Genomic DNA, 16798 nt, shown 5'->3' with positions numbered 1-16798 from the left:
TCTTATCAAAAACAGATTAATTTTGTAACTGAAATTAAAATGCATCTAAATGCCTTCAGCTCCTTTCCAGGAAAAAAAATCTCAGCTTCATAAGGAGATCTGTGGAAAAAAACATGTTTCTAGCACACTAATGAGAGGAAATCAGAGCTAAGACAGTTCTTAAGCTCTGGCAAAAAATCTGCACTGCTAGACTTGATGTGGAAACAAAAATAAATAAATCATACAGCAAGGAGGAATTGTTGTAGATGTATGTTTAGAGTCAAAGAACAGCTGTATCAAACCAATCAAGAAGCAGAGACATGAAAGTAAGATTTAAGCCAGTACAGATATGAATGATAGAAAGGCATTTTCTTTTGGCAGAATAAAAACAATCTTTTTGAAAACTGGCAGAGATAATGGAGAAAAAGAAGAGAAAATTGCACCAATCTTGAAATTTTTCAAAACAATGGAATTATCTAGTAAATGTTTAATTGGACTGCTCAGTATATGGTGTGTTGAATATTGCCTTTATCTTCTCCCAGAAGACAGACAAACTAGCACAGCGGATTGTGCTGATGAGAGTGAAGTGCAGAAACAGCATGTTTTCCACTGCACTGCACATAATGTTGCAGTTTTTAATCAACCAACAGCACTGGAAGGACTCAACACCTCTAAAGGGGTTTTAGGATTTACAAATAAGCAAGCTTATTTGCTAACATGCTTTACATTTGACACTGCTTATATGCATTTCCCTCATGCCCAGATAAAAGGCTGCATGGGTGGCATCTACTTACAATATAAAGAATTTACATGGAGATTAGTTACTTGGACAGACGTGTTCTAAAAAAGACTGAATAAAAGTGGATTTTTCTTTATTATATGCCTTCCAATTCTACCACAACATTCCCAAGAAAAAAACATTAACAGATTTGCAGTTCGTCTGATGGAGTAGCTTTGCTAACATACTGCGTAGGTACAATTCATCTATGTCTTTTCTTAACCAGGAGGCAGAGATTGACACTCCCACGCTACAAAGCACGTGGTGTTTTGAAAACTGCACAGGGATGAACCAGTTCAAATGACATCATGCTTCACTTACGAAAGGACAGATTTACAACTCTCTTAGCTGTGCTTGTGCTTACTAAGTGGAAGACAGAGCTATGTAATGAGCAAAGATCAACATTTTGTGATTGTCACATGAAGAGCATATTATTTTACTATTTCAACATATACACAGACAACATATTGAGGGAACAAACAACAAGAAAGCTAAGTACATTTCTTAAAAAATACAGGTATGCTTAAATGTTTTGGAGGAGCTTATTTTGTAACTGGAGCTGAGCTTAGAGGAGCTCAGATTTGGCAGACCCATCACATAAGATTCATTCAAAACCCTGCTCATGCACTGCATTGATAGCTGAAAGGCTGGATCTATGAGGAAAGCCACCTTGAGGAAAGGCTTGTTTTCTTCTTGGGTAATCATCAAGGCACGCAACATTAACTTTTCTACTCTGCACTTGCTTGGGTTCTTTATTATCCCTGGTCAGAAGACAAACTCAAAGAAAGAGGGAACAGTGTCTGAATATAATGGGTTTTAAAAGTAATGGGACACAATGATACTTAAATGTGTACCTTCTCACGGATTATTAATCAAAGACAGAACTACTCCACGTAAGGAACGATTTGGGAAAATAAGTGAGTTGAGATATGGCTCATTTTGTTAGAAAGGGACTGATAAGATATCCATAAAGCAGATTTAAAAAAAAATAAAAAATCACCCTCTTGTTTCTTCTCACTGCAGATTTTATTCCTCACAGGAACATACTAAATGCTAGCTCAATATGCTATTCTTTCACCTTCCCAGATGAAGCATGGAGACAGTATATGAGAACCAGAACTGACTGCTGTCTTTGAGATCCAATGACACAGCACCAACTAATTGCATGAAAAGACATGTTTTATAGCAGTCTTGTATTTGTATATTTGTTAATGCAGTTTGTTGCTAAAGTTTTTGCCCACAGACTGGCTGACAGCCCATCAAGACACCACAGTAAGATCTGGAAGCCAACCCTCTACATTTTGCAATGAAAAACCAATTCTATAACTACCAGACTTCATTCAGTGTCATAGGAGTGCAAAAATGTACTTGATTCCTGGACACCATATGGCACTAAAAGTCATATTTAAATTACTCAAGAATGTTTTCACAGTCATTTTGGTTTTGTTCCTAATAAGCTCAATGAAGAGGAGTAGCAGGGCAGAAACACCGCTTCAGTGGCACCTATATTCATACTTGCCAAACCACTTACGTTTCAAGCAAGTCTCAACTGGTGAACTTAAATGGGACTTAAACAATGGCTAGAACCTCTCACCCTCCACATGGATGTCAGTTCCACTTTATTAAATAGTTCATGTTAAATTAATTTTTAAGCTGAATGCTAACTGATTTCCTCAACACACACACCTTATTTACTCACACCAAGAAACAGCTTAGTCACCACAGATATGTAATTCCATGTGTCAGTTACAGCAGGGTAAACTATCAGTTCCTGGATCTAAGTGTCCCAGACAAGTGGCTACTAAGCTTGTACACGCTGGCTCTGTTTGCTGTATGTCCCACAGACCTAACACTTTCAAAACAACTACTGTCATTAAGCCTGGATTCTGTTTTTTGTTTGTTTGTTTTGTTTTCAGATAAATGTGTGTGCAGCGCTATCTAGCAGTAAAGGAACCAGGCAAACTCAGTCAGTAATCTGGTATCCCTGTGTCATAGTTTCGTGATTTTTGGTTTTCGGTATTCCACGTCATAACATCATGTGGGGCACTGGGAGTTTAACTGTTAATGCTCAAGTTCTGGGTACCTGCCTAGAAGAGAAGAACTACATTCCCCAGGGGACTTTGCAGTCACAGAGAGGAGATATAACTCCTGGCAAGGTCACCCTGCCTGACCATGAGCTGGCTTGACCACCTTTCTTCTCTGAGTAGCTCACTTGTTCCTGCTGTGTTTTCAGAAATAGCGTACTCACTGCGAAAGAATGTTTTCAAAATGCAGCATAAACTTTTCTTAAAACAGAGCTAGTCACAGTTCCCACAATTTTATAAACTGTCCTCTCTCTCCTCTTCCAAATAGACTGCAATATTTTTTGGAAGAACTTCAAAAGCAGGAGATGGAATATCTCCTCCAGAGATATTTGTCCCACACCCAGGAGTGCCTTAACCACTAGGATATGATCTAACTATAAGAAACCTATACTTGTTTACAATTTCTCACACAAGGCTTTAATGACATCTGAGAGTTTGAAACCTACAAATTTGTTATGACAGCACAAAGTTTGTCAGTGCTCATGTCCTTTATCACATCTGTAACCTTAAGCACACTTGGAAGAGTTTATTAATCGTTGTTGACACTAATAAATGTTGACAATAAATACCCACTTGCTTCAAAGGTAAAAGCTGCTTATCTCAGATTTTACGTGGAAGCTGCTCGTAGTCTGGTGCATTTGGCACATTGCTGGGCTCTAGATAAGCCACCAAAACCACTAACACTTCCATGAACCACAGACTTTCAAATGACTGTTGTTTAGAATCATAGAATGGTAGCATATTCTAAGTTGGAATGGATCCACACAAAGGATTTTTGAGCTCCTTAGCCAGAGACTTAACTCCTAGGGGCCATTTTCTCTTTTCCATTAATGGCAAACCAAAAAGTCACAACTACTTCTGCCGGTAACTAATCTTGTGTTCTAAAAACTGTAAGTTTTCAACACATTGTATGCTAGCCTTTACCTGATTTTGCTAAGCAGTTTCTAAGCATCTGTCTCTCATCCTCTTTTTATAGACAGAGGATATAAGTATCTATCACTTATAGGAGGAGAAAAGTAATAAGAGACAGCACATTCATCCTCCTCCCCTCATATGAATGCAGTGAGAAGGGAAAAAACAACGTGATGTATTATCCACAGCAGTTTTGCTGAAGTAAGGAAACTGAAAGCTGCCTAAAATGACAGAGATGTTTGTTTTCTGAGGGAGAGACCTTTCAATACCGTAAATACTCTCAAGTACCACCATTATTCATGGTAAATATGGACTCATGAATAGATTGTTTGGTAGCTTAAGCTTTAAATACCAGTAAATTCATAAATACCAGTTTAAACAATCTCATTTCGACCTGTAATGCACTGAGACACTCAAATGTTTGCAAACTGAGTCTCCTTTCTCCTTTTCTTCTGTTTCCCTCTCTCCACATGTGCACATTCCCCTTTTCCTCACAATATGCACTGCCCTGAGTATAAGATCCCAAACTATTTCCTCCAATGTTCTTCCTATCGAATCTAGTTATCTTTCCTGTATCCTGACATCTGACTTTAATTAGCAGCTCCATCACCCAAAGCCTTTACAATTCCATCATAGCAGCTAGAGAAACATACAGGGAAATCCTCCTCTTGGATGTTTCCTCAGGTTTTCTCCTGTTTCCAGTTCAGTAGATCACCTACGCAAGGCATCCACTCCTTCAGCTACCTGTTCTCTCCAGATCAGTCTGGTCACCCAAGAAGCTTCACAGTGTCAGTCCCTGCACTGCACATCTTCTGTTCAACCTGGCTGCCAGGGAGAAGGAGAAGCAGAACAGAGTGAAGAGGCATTGCTGCATGCCCAGATTGTGTCCTAGCCTCGGCCACAGCTTCTGGTCCCACTTGCCTGCTGCCTCTTCCCAACATTATTGCCTGAAATTAGATGTCATACTCTTCAGTGACCTGTCAGAGGAAGATGAAGCAGCTTAGGGGAGAGTAAGACTCTGTGGAGCTCTTCACAGTGAGGAAATCACTGCTCCAATAAGCAACCCAACAAGCCTGAAAGCTATTTGGCTATTATATATTTTTTCAGTTATAGGAAAAGAATTTCTATATATTTTTAAATTTTAAAATCAAGATCTTTCATATCTCACATTAACATCAGAAATGTGTTACATTAGGAGTGCAGAGCACTCACTGGGCTTTATGGGCACTGCTCAAACACAGACAATGAACTTAGATGTTTTAATCTAAAGAACAATCCATAAGTATATTATCATTTGTTAGTGTTCCATGAATAAATATAATAAAAATCACTGAGAAAAAAAATCTGAGAATGAGTCAAGAGTGGCAAAATAACAAAGCTTGTATGTAGATATGAACTGGAATGAAATGGCTTTATGGGTTGAGCTCAGTAGGATGTACAGACTCCAGCAAAAAAAAAAAGGGGGGGGGAGGGGAAGTGGTGATTTATTGATTATATATAATACAGAGCAGCAATACCATAAAACTTATAGTCATGGATAGGGCTCACATTGCTTCTCTTAGAGAACTTAGAATTTCCCAAGCTGCAAGGAACACACACTGATCATCAAATTCAACACCCAACTCCACACAGGGCCATTCAAAATCCAAACTTTACATCTGAGAGCACTGTACTGGCGCTCCTTAAACTCCTGCACTTGGGGCCATGCCCATTGCCCTGGGCAGCCTGCATCATGCCCAATGCCCTCCGGTGCAGACCCTTCCCCGACACAGCCCCATGCTGTTCCCTTGGGCCCTGTCGCTGTCACACAACGCAGAGCTCAGCGCTGCTGCCCCTCTGCTCCCTGAGAGGAGCTGCACCACTGTGAAGCCTCCCCTCAGCTTCTCTGCTTTGACCAAACCCAGAGACTTCAGCTGCTCCTCACACATCTTGCCCACCAGACCCCTCACCATCTTTGTAGCCTTCTCTAATAATTTTATACTTTTCTTATATATTTTTTTTTATATTGTGGTGCTTATTTTGTGGCTAGGTAGATAACTTCAACTTTAGAAAACTCAGAAAGATAGAGTTCTAGTATTTTTCTACTGCAAGATGCACTACATATCCAAGAAATGGACATCTTTACATCTCACAAAGCAATCTTGAAAACATATGCTGTACATTACAGTCATTAGGAGAGTACTTGCTGGTGGCCTGCAGAGAGCTAGTTAGTCACAGGATGCTGCTTCCTCTGTATTCAGCTATTAAACCACATTTAAAAGTTAAACTCACATTAAGAATGTGTTTGATATTTATTGTTCCATGTAAGCAATTGCTACAATTGCCACAGGAATATTATTCTGTTGCCAGAAAAATGATAATGATCTATGCAATGGCAGATAGGCTGGGAAATGGGCCCATGAGGGAACATCTCTGTCAAAACATGAATTTGTGAATGTTTTATATTACCAAGCACTTTCACTGGCATTTCTTGACATGACTGAGTATATTACATAGCGCAGGTGCCTGTCTTAAGGATCTCAAAGAGGCAAAATTTTTGTATGGTGGCCTAGCAGCACTTCCTCAACATCATGCCAACAAGAAATACATCCCCACAGACAACCAGCTTCATCTCCTGGTTCTCCTCATTAAATAAGTTGATTTCTTCCTTATAAGATAGTACTATCTGCACAAGTTCAAGAGTTAGAATTATAATCACACATTCTAGAAAAGGTAAATGTGTATCTTCCTGATGATCTAGTGATTTCATTGCGCCCATGGAGGCTCAGTGTCCCTTTGACATCAAGCTGTGTCCTGTATGGCATGGAATCTCACTGGAGGTGAGAGTCTCTCTGAAACATCCAGCCTCGGAAAACAGTTATTACAGCTGACATGGACTCTCACATTTGTGGAAGCAGATACCGCTACATTCTCACAAATCTATATATCTCATACAACATCAGGTGGAAGTCATCTAGCCTGTTTTTAAATCCTCTCAAATACCACAGTTCTGAAGGTTGCTCTGGCTGTAACATTACTGGATTAATTTACTCCTTAGACAAAAGCTTCTTTTTTCCTGAATAACTTGAAATCCTTTATACTTGGAATATTTTAGGTGATCAACGCCAAACTTTTTTCTTTTTCTGTTTTTTTTTCCCCCTTTTTCCCCCTTTGGGTACTAGAGATAGCACCAGCAGCCCACACAGTAACTTCTGTTACAACACCAACTTATACTAACTCCTGTTTATATGCTTTGAAACTGATCAAAACTTCAATACAGCATAGAAGTAGCTATGTTAACATTTAATTTCCTCACAATAGCACTCACTAACATACTGCCTGCTCTGTAAGTCCCTATAATTGCTAGGAAAATCATTGTTGGGTCAGTCAAGCACATGTATTATCAGTTAGGTAACTAGTATGCGTGGAAAGGAGGAAGGATTGCCTTAAAGGATCAAGTTCAGTAACACAACATACCTTGTTTGCATGGTTTTAGTCAAAACAGCATTTGTAGTTCCTTATTCGAAACTGTCTCCCAAAATCAAATGTAGATGTACTGTGTTTATTCGTTCGCACTTTTCAGTGACGGAAAGCTATGTAGAAATTGTGAGAAACAGTCTGAAAGTTCTGAGAAGCAGCCTTGATCTCAGCAGCACTGCTGAAACTGTTGTAAAACATGCTTTTTCTCAACCCAAATACTAGGGGAAAATAAAGGAAAAAATAAAGCTAATCCTCCCCTCCTCCCCCCCCCAAAACAAACAAACAAAAAAAAACCCCAAATAGTTCCAAACAGTTTCTTGAATTTCTATCCTGTATTGTGATTCTAAATAAATACAGCTGCTTTTTCCTCTACTTATTGAAAATGCAATCAGCAATGAAGTTAATTTGTGCCTGACCAAGGCTCTTACAGTAACTGATTACTTACAGATGCCAAGTCTCCAAGTGATATTTTTGCCACCTGTTTTTAATTTCAGGATTGGCAGGTTTGTTTTTTGTTTTTTGTTTTTTTAATTTCCACAGCTTACTGACCTCATGTGGGGCTATGCCATCTGTTGCTCCATTCTCCATGCTCAATCACTAATTTCCACAGGACATCATCAACATTAGAATAGCTTTATCAAGATCTTTCTTTAAGGAGACATACTAAACTATGGCCTGGAAATATCAAAACTGTCTTCCACATCAAAAAGAAGCTACAAATAAAACACTGATTACTTTTCATTAGCAAATGGTTTCATTCAGGATGTGAATGTGGTTTATTTACATGTCAAATTAACAATATCAAGATGTTTCTGTGTATTGTATAGTTTTCATTTGGTCCTGGATAGCTGTCATCTTCCTCCAAACACTTTGTATAGCCTGAAGTTCTTAGGAGAGCCCATTCAACTCATGAAAACTGTGTTGTCAGCATTAAATATATGTAGTAGAAAAATGTAACAGTTTAATCCATTAAAAAAAATGGATTAATAAAAAAAAAATACTGCATAAATTTTAACATCTTTATCAATGACATCGATGACGGAATCGAGTGCACCCTCAGCAAGTTTGCTGACGACACCAAGCTGAGTGGTGTGGTTGACACGGTTGAAGGACGGGATGCCATTCAGAGGGACCTCGAGAGGCTAGAAAGGTGGGCCCGGGTGAACCTGATGAGGTTCAACATGGCAAAGTGCAGAGTTTTGCACTTGGGCTGGAGGAATCCCAGGCATCCCTACAGACTGGAAGGAGAGGTCCTTGAGAGCAGCCCTGTGGAGAAGGACCTGGGGGTTTTGGTAGACGAAAAACTCAACATGAGCCAGCAGTGTGCCCTTGCAGCTCGGAAGGCAAATGGGATCCTGGGCTCCATCAAAAGAGGGGTGGCCAGCAGGGACAGGGAGGTGATTGTTCCCCTCTACTCTGCTCTTGTGAGGCCCCATCTGGAATACTGCGTCCAGGTCTGGAGCCCCCAGTACAAGAAAGACAGTGAGCTGTTGGAGAGGGTCCAGAGGAGGGCCACAAAGATGATCAGGGGACTGGAGCACCTCCCCTATGAGGACAGGCTGAAGGAGCTGGGCTTGTTCAGCCTGGAGAAAAGAAGGCTGCGGGGTGACCTCATTGCAGCCTTTTAGTACCTAAAGGGAGCCTACAAACAGGAGGGGAATCAACTCTTTGAAAGAGTGAGTGACAGCAGGACAAGGGGAAATGGTTTTAAGCTGAGGGAAGGGAGATTTAGGTTGGATGTCAGGGGGAAATTCTTTACAGAGAGAGTGGTGAGGTGCTGGAACAGGCTGCCCAGGGAGGTTGTGGATGCCCCGTCCCTGGAGGTGTTCAAGGCCAGATTGGATGGGGCCCTTGGCAGTCTGGTCTAGCATTAGGTGGAATGGTTGGTGGCCCTGCGTGTGGCAGGGGGGTTGGAGATTCATGATCCTTGAGGTCCCTTCCAACCCTGGCCATTCTGTGATTCTGTGATAAATGGTTAAAGATGTGCTAAAGGCTGTGTTCTGAGATAAGCTACAGAGGATGACTGATTCCTCATAATATTTTAATCACATTTAATAAACAGCCAGTAGAATACTGAAGACATCTTGACTGAAAACAGTGTTTTTGGAATTACTGAGTATCTTCACTCCTCTCATGTGGCCTCCATGTCAGAGGAGGCAATCGCACAGCTAAAGAGGGATAGGTCTGAGATGGAGCTGCTCCTTCCCCAGCCTTGGAGCAGGATAATGGATGTGGAATGGGATGACTTGGACGTGAAAGACAGAGCAGACATGGATCACAAACTAAGAGACAAATTGCTTGGAATGGGAGGAGAGAGTGGGCTGAGAAATTCTCATTGAACAGAAGGCTGGAAATAAGACAAGGAGGAAAATGGTGATTTTTCATTATGACAAAGCCCTTAAAATGATTGTTTCCCCATTTCTACAACAATCACTGATATTTTAATAGTCTTCCCCCCCACGGCAAGAAAAGATGATGATAGGTATTTCCAGCCATTCCCCCAGATTATGAAGTAATCAAAGCTCTCATCCTCCCCAAAAAAAGCTTCTGAGTCATTGTCAAGAATTTAGGTATTGAAGTCAGAGACATACAGAACATGAAGTCTGTTACAGTAGAGTACAAGCTGGAGAATTGGGTAGAGAAGAATCCTATGAGATTTAACAAGGCCAAGTGCAGAGTCCTGCACCTGCGGAGGAATAATTGCATCAGTACAGGTTAGGGGATGACCTGCCACAGAGGAGCTCTGCAGAGAAAGACCTGGATGTCCTGGTGGGCAACAGGTTGGCCATGAGCCAGCACCACGTTGCTCTGGCCAAGGTCAGTGGTATCCTGGGGTGCATTAAAAAGAACATGGCCAGCAGGTTGAGAGAGCTAATCCTCCCCCTCTGCTCTGTCCTGATGAGACCATATCTGTGTCCTGTTTTGGGCTCCCCAGTTCAAGAAAGACAGGGAACTTCCAGAGATTTCAGTCAAGGGGCCACAGAGATGACGAGGGGCCTGAAGCATTTCCTGTATGAGGAAATTCTGAGAGAGCTGTGACTGTTCAGCCTGGAGAAGAGAAGGCAGAGGGGGGGTTTATCAATGATTATAAATATCCAACAGGTGGTAATCAATTGGTTGGGCCAGGCTTTTTTCAACAGTGCCCAATGACAGAACAAGGGGCAATGGGTACAAACTGGACCATAGAAATCTCCATACAAACATTGGAAAAAACTTTGAAGGTGACAGAACAATGAAACACATTGCTAAGAGAGGTTGTGAAGTCTCCTCCTCTGAAGATATTCAAAACCCTCCTGGATACTTTCTTATGAAACCTACTGTAGGGAACTTCCTTCAGAAAGGAGTTGGACTAGAAATCTGCAGAGGTCCCTTTCAATCCCTAGGATTCTGTGATCTCTTCCAAAACCTTCAGACTGTGGTTGCATCTTGTACTGATGCTGACAACCACAGAATCCTTTTTACATCATGATGCTTTGATTAACTTTTTTTACCATATTTTCTATCCGTCATTGTCAAGAAGACATTTGACATTAGTCTGAAGTCAGTAGAGTTTATATCTTCTGCTTAAAGAACTCCAGCAGGCAAAAATTAGCTTGAGGCCCACTCACTGCAATGTCCTCTGACCTCAGCGCTGACATAAAACTGGAAGAATGCTGTTGACTCAAATGCAGCTATTCCCATTGTACAGGAGTGCATCTGAGGTCAGAATCAGACTCAAAATGCTTGCCAAAGACTGCAAAATATTATGAAAGAGTGGCTAACAGAAGCTACCCACACCCACTAGGTCATGGATGTTCAGCTGAGAAGCAGATGTTTTAAGGGTCAGTGCTTCTGTAATAAGTAAACACATTTATTGTAATGTAGAACACTGAGCTAATGATATAAACACCAAGCAGAACTCTTGAAATACCATGCAAACAACAACATACATCTGAAAAATAACTACAACAAATGCTTGTTTTTCACCAGAAAGATCACAGGATCAGCAGCTGTTTACTGCTTCAGCACAGCAATTATGATGCAAGCTTAGCCAATGTTTCCAGTAAAGCCTGCTTCCATCTATCCCACTTCTAATAATCTGTGACATTTTTTTCCTGGGTCTGATATTCACAAGCTTGCTGTCCGAAACACTGGCTTAGTTGCTCTCAGAGCAAGGCCAAAAGATCACGTGCTCTGCTTTTCAGATTCAGTTAGCTAAAACTAATTTACTCGTCTCTTTGCAAAGACCCCCTGTTTCTTACTCAGCAGTATAATTGCAACAGACAAATAAGGAAGTTTCTGAATACTAGACATTTTAATTAGAACTTAACACACAGACAACAACAAGAAACCACCAACAAAAAAAAGCAATAACCCCCAGGCCTTAGCAGAAAAACAAATATCTGCATTTACCTTTGTTTCTGTGATTTAGCTAAACAAAGTGCATTGATATGATACCAGTTAAGCTTTCAACCAAGAGGACACACACAGATTCGAGAGCAGACCCAAACTCTGGACTCTGACAGGCACTGGGCCAGTCCTTAATAAGGGAAATGAATGCCTGCTTATTTCGATCTCTGTGAAAGTTATCTCTGTGCAAATTATCCCTAAACTCCCAGCCTTTCAGAGGAAAACTACAGAGCCTTGACTGTCATGTTAAGGGAAGCCTGACCTGCATGCCAGCACCCAGTAGGTCACCCCTGCAAGCAGGAAGAAGGCATGGGCCAGGCTGCACAGGGACACTGACTGTGCCTGTGCTCACAGAAAACTTCAGAACTGCAAAAATACACAGATGTATTCAAATGTAGGTGAGAACATGGATCCTACAACAACTATATCCACACAGACATTTTGTGATGATCTGCATACCGAGTGTTTTGGTTTCATTTGACATTTCAGTCAAGATGATAAAGCAAAAGCATTATCTAGTATTTAAAAATCACAGTAAAAATGCAGGTACATATAAAGGTACATAACCTGGAACTTTGCTGGCAGATGTCTTTCCCCATATTTTCTTTTCAAGAAGAAAATTTAACATTTACTTTTTGTTCAAATTTTTTAAAACAAAAGCTACTTCTGCAGAAATCTGTTTCACAAGTTACAGCTCCCATACCAAGTAGTGAAGCCATGCAGCAAAAACAAACAAAGCAGCCCACTTACAAACCAACAAAGAAATCCTCATAATCTGTTCCAAAATGCTTAAAATCCTCTTTTGGCCTGCACTGTTTCACGTACCAATCTACGGGTGAAGGAAACAAGTTTCTTGGCTCTCTTAGCTATGCAAAATTTTGGAGCAACTAAGGAAAAACTTGCAAGCAGTGCACCATATAAAATTTACCTGGTGTTATCTTTTCTTCTTTGAATCGTGATGTTGAAAGGTGGTAGTACACAGGGAAATGGCTTCAAGCTCAAAGATGGTAGATTTAGGTTAGATAGAAGGAAAAAAAACTTTTACAGTGAGGGTGGTGAGGCACTAGAATAGGTTACCTAATGATGCAGTTGATGCCCAGAGAAACCACGACTTTCAAGGAAAGATGGATGAAGCCCTGGACAACCTGATCTAGCTGTGGTGTCCCTACTCATCACAGGGGAATGATGGCCGCCAGAGGTCTCTTCCAATTCTAATGATTTATGATTCTCTGACTTCTGCCTAATTATTTTATTAATCCTAAATGAAAAGCACAATCTTCTGCTTGAAGCAAACCTTATCCTATGCTTATGAAATCTGTACCGGTACACATGTGTTTCTGTCAAACTAGGAGTCCTTCCTTTGTTCCCTATGTAAGAAATGTGAGTAAGACTATTGGTAGAAATAAACTTGGGTCAAGGTTAGAAAATTCAGTAGCTTGACTGACCCACAACATTTAGAAAGTCACTCAGGTAATGCCACAAGACATTGTCAGGACAAAGGAGGAAGCTTTTTTCAAAACCTTCTCAGAGTTCAGAAGGACAAGCTATTAATGCAGATGTAAAATATATTTATATGTATTTGAAGTTAGGATTTATACAATTTCCACCTCCACATTTCTGCTCTGCGTTAGACAAACACAGATAATGAAAAAGGCAGTAACAGAACTATGGATGACTTCTTATTTTCATTGGCCTAGTAATGTGAGATAGAAATATATATATTAGTTTTAAAAAGTAAGTTAAGATTTAAAATACAGCTGTACAAAGACAGATGGATGTGTAACTTAAAAACAAATTATTTAACTGTAAACTCTGGAAATGAAGAACAGTACAGTCATCACCTTAAAAACAGTACATTGTAATCTAATATGGAAAAGTTAATGATTAATGTAGTCACTAAGTTTATTTTCCTAATTCAGAGTGAGATTTATTGTATCTGCACAACAGAGGCCTGGAGGACAAGACCAGGGACTGCCATAGAAAGCTTTTACAAAACAGCTTTGTTTGTGCTCTTCTTCAAAAAAAGTAAAGGTTCAAACAGAGCTGCAGGGCTAATTCCTTTAACGTATAAACTGTCCCTAGCGAACATTTTACTGTGCAATAACCTAGTAATATTCCTTTAATCTTTAGATTTCAATGAATTAATCACTTAAAATAATATACATAAACCAAGCAGCTGACTTCTGCTTTTTAAAAGGAGGAGTATAAGGACAGTCATGCATGTACTAACGGTAAATGGAAAGGATATGACTGGACAGAATAACAAATAAACATAAGAAATAAGTATTTTAGATTTTGGTTTCATATAAAGAAATTACAAACATATTTGAGTTACATAATAGAGTAACAAAAACTTTTTATAAATCTTTACTTATTTTGAGCTGCTTTCATATATATATTTTTTCTTTGTGAAATGTAGATACTTGGATGGATTTTCTTATATATATTGAAAATACGTAGCCTAATCATCATTCATGTCTATTAGATGAATTTATATGAAACCATATTTTCTACATTTTAAAATGTTTTCTACCTCCTTTGGTAAAACAATTTATCTATATTAGTGAAAATTGATTGGCTGTTAAATTAGCTCAAGAATGCATGGGAAAATATTTCAGGTTAATATCTAGTTGCTCAGCTATGTTTTAGAAAGTGTTTCAAAAAGCATTCCCCAGGATGCAAAACCTCTTCACCAAGCTAAGCAAGCTTTACCAGTAATTATGCTATTTATCTTCATTTTGACTTCAGTGATTCCGTGAACTCTACAAGTGTCAAAAAGTAAAATTATTTTTATAAATTAACTTCAGTGTTGTAAAATACAGAAGTAGAAACAAAGGTTTGGCACAGCAGAGAGAAATTCAGTACATGCAGAGTATCAGCTAAGATTTACTCTTTAGGTTTCCAGAAGTAGAAGAGCAGCTTTAACATGAGAGCTACTGTTGCAGTCTTAAAGCTCAGAAGTATCAAAATGCAGTCAGGCCATTAGGAATATAATATAGAGATTAATATAGAGATTTTGATACTTTAAAATCAAAGACAGACAGACCTCCATGAACTTCATGAAGCACTGTGTCATCATTTCCAATTTTCCAAGGAAATTGTTGTTCTAATAGCTGTATATAATTCTAAAATTACTTTAAACCCATTTTCTATCTGTTCTCAATCATTCACTCCATGGAGACAGCCAAGTTGCAGTGTGTTTTCCTTGTCTAATTTTGAGGTGAATAACAGTTGACTGATACAGATGCCTGTTGGCTTGGTGAGGCCACTGAAGAATAAAGATGAAAGATAGAGAGTATCAGAATTCATGGTATTTCCATTTTCTTACACACTATGGATTTCATCCAGTGGTAGCACAGAGACGAGTCTACTGTAATGAAGGTGAAGATTCTTGGATATTCACTGAGACTACCTATGACACAGTATTTCATTCTCACATTCTCATAAAAAAGGAAAAGAACAAACTGATTTTGGATAATGCTAGGGAAGCATTCATTTGATACCCTGTCATTTTCTAGTTTTCCAATTAGGCTAGTGCTTCAGCTTACGAAAATGCAGACAGGCAAAGCATGAAGTGCATAACCTTCAACATCCCATGACAATCTCAAATCTACATAATAAAAATAAATTTCCAAAAATTAGCAATGTATCAGCTTTACATTTGGTCACATGTACTATAATGTATACAGATAAAACAATAACAATGCAAATGGTGTCAAAACAGTGACAAACTTGTCCAAAAGTAGAATATCTATAGATTAAGGATGAAAAATAAGAAAAAGGAACTAAACTTCACTAAAAAGTAAACACAACCTGAAGACCTTTGACAACTTCTTTAGCACTCCAGGTAATATGCCCTTCCTTTCCAATAAAACGCTTGCAGTAACTACAGAGCTAAAGAGGAGGTCATATGAAATATTATCCAGGTTTTATAATTCAGTTCTTGTTATTTTTCAGGATACAGATGCTGCACTTTTCCTCACAGTTTTACCTTGAGGTGATATCAAACCAAGTCAGACTGTGTAGCTCAGTCCTGCAGGTAAACAGCAGTAATATCAACAACTATACAGAATTCTTCACCAAATGCTGTAAACTCCAATTTCTAAATGCAACTGACTGAAGAGTGAATATGCATTGTGAGATTCTCTATAGCTAACTGTTGATAATAAACTACTTGCCAGTAGAAGTCTAATAGCACCAGCATTTTCTAAAACATCATCTTCCTCTGATTGTTAAAATAATGGTACATTTATGTGCTGGACTCTGAGAGTCAGGTAAATCCCTGGTGTGACTCAGATATAAGGCTACACATTACAGTGTTTCCCTGTGTCTTAAAAAATGTCTCTATAAGATAAAAGTTATTTTTTTTTCCACTCTAGGACAGCCAATGACTCACCAACAATAAAAAACCCCCAAACTGCCAACCCATGCTTTGCTCTCAAAACAAGAATGCAGCCTTGCAAGTGAGATTCCTGCCTCTTTTGTTCATGCACAAAAGATGCATTAAGAACAATATGCCCCGGTACCAACCCGAGAGCATTCACAGAAGTTTTAGAGATATTAAGCATTAATATCTCTGGACTGCACTGAGGCAGTTCAGAATGGTCTTGGCCCTAAAGCTCCTACATCCAGCTGCTGGAAGAGAGAGTTGTGCGGTTTGCACAGACATCTGTAATGCTTGTATGTATGCTGCAACATTTTATTTCAACATCCTGTTTATCCTGGCCTTAATTTTAGCTGGGTGGGTGATGATGCAAGAGATCATCTGATAAAAAAAACTTTAAATATGCAACTAAGTTTCTAGGCAGAGGAGGATTTCCAGTTTCTCCTTGCAGCTTAATAGCCCTTTCTGCTTTAACCTGGTAAACACAAAACCACAAGATGAAGAACATTATGGCATAGACAGATGACCCTCTCCTGCAGTTTTTACTCCAGGGTCTCCCAGCAAGCTTCCTATTTTCTACTGCCACCACAATCACAAGTAATAGAGAACCTTGACTTCTTCAGGCTATATATCAAAGTACCTACTATCTCATTTTTATTATATTACTTTTTCTTTGATATAAATCATGGTACATTCTTACTGACTAAAAGGTTTAGAAGAAACAGGAACAAACTTACAGAAAGTTATAGAATTCATGAGGAGGGTGAAACTCAGTTTCTTTTTGAGGAAATTGAAGAAAAGACATTTTTCTCC

General features: G+C 39.2%; 1 protein-coding gene and 1 long non-coding RNA gene across 2 annotated transcripts in view; both read right to left on the bottom strand.

Moving 5' to 3' along the window:
- PLXDC2 (plexin domain containing 2) overlaps positions 1-16798 on the bottom strand; it is a 238889-nt gene that overhangs the window by 129182 nt on the left and 92909 nt on the right. The gene's annotated exons all lie outside the window — the stretch shown is intronic.
- LOC149917530 (uncharacterized) overlaps positions 3233-16798 on the bottom strand; it is a 31328-nt gene continuing 17762 nt past the window's right edge. Inside the window, exon 2 of the long non-coding RNA XR_016467813.1 lies at positions 3233-4730. This is a non-coding gene — a long non-coding RNA (uncharacterized LOC149917530). The remainder of the gene's footprint in view (positions 4731-16798) is intronic.

The sequence above is a fragment of the Phasianus colchicus genome, chromosome 6 (assembly GCF_987193195.1).
Source record: "Phasianus colchicus chromosome 6, bPhaCol1.hap1.1, whole genome shotgun sequence".
NCBI lineage: Eukaryota > Metazoa > Chordata > Aves > Galliformes > Phasianidae > Phasianus > Phasianus colchicus.
Note: the sequence above shows the minus strand (reverse complement) of the source record. Positions and strands in the feature narration are given on the sequence as shown.